Consider the following 4,270-nt stretch of genomic DNA (forward strand, 5'->3'; position numbering starts at 1 on the left):
CTGTGTCTGCCTGGATGCTGCCATGTTTCCACCTTGATGGTAATGGACTGAAGCTCTGAACCTGTTAGCCAACCACAATTAAATGTTGTCTTTATAAGAGTTACTTAGGTTATGGTGTCCGTTCATAGCAGTATATCCCAAAGTAAGTCATTGACTATGGGGTGGCCAGTGAACTTCAGAGGTCTCCAGGTCTCTGTCTCCCTGATTCTGAGGTCAGAGTGCATGTTACCACTTTAGATATGTAAGTTGGCTCTGGGGATCCAAGCTCAGGTCTCCATCCATGTACAGCAAGCAGTTTACCTACTGACCCATGTCCTTTAGCTAACAAATGGGTTTAAAAGGAGATAGAGGTAGATCCCAGGTGCCTGACATCAGGAAAGCTGAGCTCTGATACACACAAGGGCAGCTGTTGCAGGGTGAGGGTCATAGTACAGGGGACATTAGGGCCAATGAGACATAACAGGGACATGCGTGGGACTTACATTGCCTTTGCTGCATCCACACAGAAGCCTGATGATGCCAGTGCAAGTTGGAGGAGAGCCATCTCCAACGGTAGAGGTTGCTGTAATCTAAATGTCTCCCCTACCCCACTCCTAGGGAGATGTCACCAAAGATGACATCATTGGGAAGCAGCACTTTGGAGGGTGTGACTTCAGTCACAAAGATGGACTCCTCCTCTGTGTTATTGGTGCACCTATGTTTAAAAAGAACCCACAGAGAGCTTGCTGGACCTTCTCAACCCAGTAAAATATAGGCAGAACACACCATATACAAGCCAGGTTGCAGGCTTCAGTAAATTTGCCAGGGCTCTGATCTTGACTTGTAGTGTCATTATCAGGCATCCAGTCTATGCGACTGTAGTGACAGCAAGCTGGCTGGTACCTGGGTGAGGCAGGGATTAGCCAGGAGAGGGGTGAAGATACAATGTGCTTCTTGATTTCTAGTGAGAACAGAATGCAAATGAAAGCTTCAAAGCTAAGCAATATGAGTGGCATGGATTGGTTAATCTTGGGCCCAAAATATAAAGCAAACAAGAAAAATAAATTGTATGAGAGAGTGGGCAGACATGGCCACTAATCTTGGTAGCTGACTTGAGTGGCTCTAAATTCAATTAAAATAGACGCATCGGGGCACTCTTGTGAGGGATTTTCTTGATCAGGTTATTTGAATCAGGAAGATTTGCCCTAAGTGTAGGTGGGACCTTCTGGTGGCAACCCAGATTGAAGAATGTGAAAGAAGGAGGCATTGATTTTTGTCTGCCTGCCTTCACTCTCACTGGCAAATTGATCTCTCCTGTGGCTTCTGCATTCCTTTGCTAATATTCAAACGACCTTCTCTGATATCTCATTGTAGACTGCAGACCAATGCCTCCAGGAAACTCACGTTCCTTCAGCACCAGGTTAAGATGGCTGAGGTATCAAGCATCATAGAATGAGCAGCTAATGGTTTTCTCAGTACCCTTCATGAGACAGACATTGCTAGATTATCCAGACAGTGTCCTGTAAGTCAAATTACCTTTTACTGTGTTTGGTGGTTTGAATAGGAGTGGGCCACCATAGACTCATGTGTTTGAATGCTTGACCTATGAGGAGGGATACTATTAGGAGGTATGGCCTTGTTGTAGTAGGTGTGACCTTGTTTGAGTAGGTGTGGCCTTGTTGGAGTAGGTGTTGCCTTGTTGGATTGGGTGTGGCCTTGTTTGAGTTTGTGTGGCCTTGTTGGGGTGGGTGTGGCCTTGTTGGAGTATGTTTGAATTTGTTGGAGGAAGTGTGCCACTGTGGTGGCTTTGCTTTGAGATTTGTATATACTCAAACTATGCTCAGTGGTACAGACAATCCTTTTCTGCTGCCTGTTCATCAAGTACTTTGGGCTCCACCAGCACCAAGTCTGCCTGGATGTTCCCATGATTCCTGCCATGATGATAATGGCTTGAACCTCTGAAACTGTAAGCCAGCTGCAATGGAATCTTGTCCTTTATAAGAGTTACATTTGCTGCTGCGTCTGCAGCCATGAGCATGCTCAGGTTACAGAAGACCCTTGCCTCTAGTGTCCTCCACTGTGGTAAAAAGAAGTTCCAGATGGACCCTAATGAGACCAATATAATCGCCAATACCAACACCCCTCAGCTGATCAGGAAGCTTATTAAAGATGGCCTGATCATCTGGAAGCCTGTAACTGTCCATTCTCAGGCTTGCTGCCAGAAAAAACACCTTGACGTGCAGTCATATGGTCATAGGGAAGAGAAAGGGTACTGCCAACATTTGGGTGCCTGAGAGGGTGACCTGGATGAGTAGGATTTGGATCCTGCACCGGCTTCTCAGTAAATACTGGAAATCTAAGAAGATTGACTGCCTGTACCTGAAGGTCAAAAAGAATGTATTCAAAACTAATGAACTCTTATGGAGCAGATCCACAAACCGAAGGCAGACATGGCATGCAAGAAGCTACTGGCTGACCAGGCTGAGGCTCACAGGTCTAAGACCAAGGCAGCAGAAAAATGCATGGGAGGAGCGCCTCAAGGCCAAGAAAAGGAGATCATCAAGACTCTGTCCAAGGAGGAAGAGACCAAGAAATAAAGCTTCCTTCACGTCTGTGCATAGTGACCTCACTGTGGCCTCATATAATCAGTCATGAAAATAAAACAAGCCTTAAAATAAAAAGAGAGTTACCTTGGTTATGGTGTCTGTTCACAGCATTGGAAATCTAACTAAGACAATGTGTAATCATTCTGCCATTTCTTTTCTCTGGAAACCCTAATACAATAGTGCTCTAGAGAGAGGAACAAGTCCCCAACAGACAACATAACTTCCAATTTACTTTTCTGGTAAATATGAATTGTTGTGGTTTTAAAAAAAACAAAAACGTGTTGGTTTTTTTTTTTTTGTTTTTTTTTGGGGGGGTGTTGTTATTGCTGCTACTTTTTTTGTCATTGTTGTTGTTGTTGTTGTTGTTGTTTTTGTTTTTAAAGAAGAAACACATTAGCCTCAACATCCCTGACTGGCTGGCAAAGCCCAAATCAGCTAAAGCGATTATGGTATTAGGAAAGTGTGTACACAAAAACATAAAGTTATTCCTGTCAAGTTCAGATGAGAGACAACATGGGCCATGTGGGCAAGCCTAGAGCCTCAACTATTTAATGCAGACAAATCAGGACACACTGTCAGCAGCCTGTTGAGCCAACAGAGACCAGGGCCTGTGTGTTGTGTTGTTATTTTCTTTTATGAATTTTTGAAGCCACCCTGCTCATTAATCATGTTTATAATGTTAACTTTCACACTTTTTTCTTGGCTCATCAAATATTTCCTTATTGAACTGGCAGCTCAACTCCCCCCATATCCATTGTAATGACTTTCAAATTAAGTTCATCTGGACCACGGTGGTTTTTAGAACTTTATGATGACAGAAAACACGGAGAAAAGAACCTCTTTCACTGTATTTGAAGAAAGACATAGTCATTCACCTGTTGCCTTCTCCCAGTGCTGACTGTTCCCAAGCTCAGTGCTGAGACCTCTGCCTCATGGGCACCATCAGAGCCGTGAGATGAACATTTCCAAACCAGAAGGCATTATACTGACATGACCATATGGTTCTCCCTCTCCTATAGCCACCAGGTTCCAAACTACTGGTGTCCCTACTACCCTTAAAAGAGAGCTGTTGGGATCCACGCTCAGCATCACCCATGCCCATGTTCCAACGCTCATACCTTTTAAAAATCAGATGTGTTTATATTGTCGAATGAGTGAATGTTCTGGCTACATGGAACTGTGTGCACCATGTGCCTGCTTGATATCTGAAGATGCCAAGAGAGGGCATTAGATCTCCTGAAACTGGGTAACAGTTCAACTGTGAGCCATCATATGGATGCTGGAAATAGAACCTGGGCCCTCTGCAAGAGTATCAAGTGTTCTTTGTGCCTGAGCCGTCTCTCTAATCCCCTGAATCTGTGCCCTGTCCCTGGAGATGCTTTGCTACCCTACAAAACCACATGGGAGACTTGATGCCCATCCTTGAGAATAGACATCACCCTATCAATGAAGAGGATGCCATGGCTGGTGGCATTGTACAAACTAGGAGAGTTTGAGGGAAAGTGCCTTGTACAGGGGATTCTTGTGAGCACCAAGACTGGAGGAGCACCCTGGATTGGATAGAGATTGGGTTGGGCCATTGCAGAAGATAAAAGAGTGATGGTGCCAAGGACATTTGAGCAATCCCATGAACTATCCAGTATGGGGTCTTAGTTAGGTTTACACTGTTGAGAAGAGACACCATG

The 4,270-nt window shown here is 44.6% G+C and overlaps 1 pseudogene; it reads left to right on the forward strand.

Annotated features, from left to right (window-relative positions):
* Positions 1-467: 467 nt before the first annotated feature.
* LOC147998079 (large ribosomal subunit protein eL19 pseudogene) lies at positions 468-2,576 on the forward strand (annotated as a pseudogene).
* Positions 2,577-4,270: the final 1,694 nt, after the last annotated feature.

The sequence above is a fragment of the Rattus norvegicus genome, chromosome Y, assembly GCF_021556685.1.
Source record: "Rattus norvegicus strain SHRSP/BbbUtx chromosome Y, alternate assembly SHRSP_T2T, whole genome shotgun sequence".
NCBI classification, from domain to species: Eukaryota; Metazoa; Chordata; class Mammalia; order Rodentia; family Muridae; genus Rattus; species Rattus norvegicus.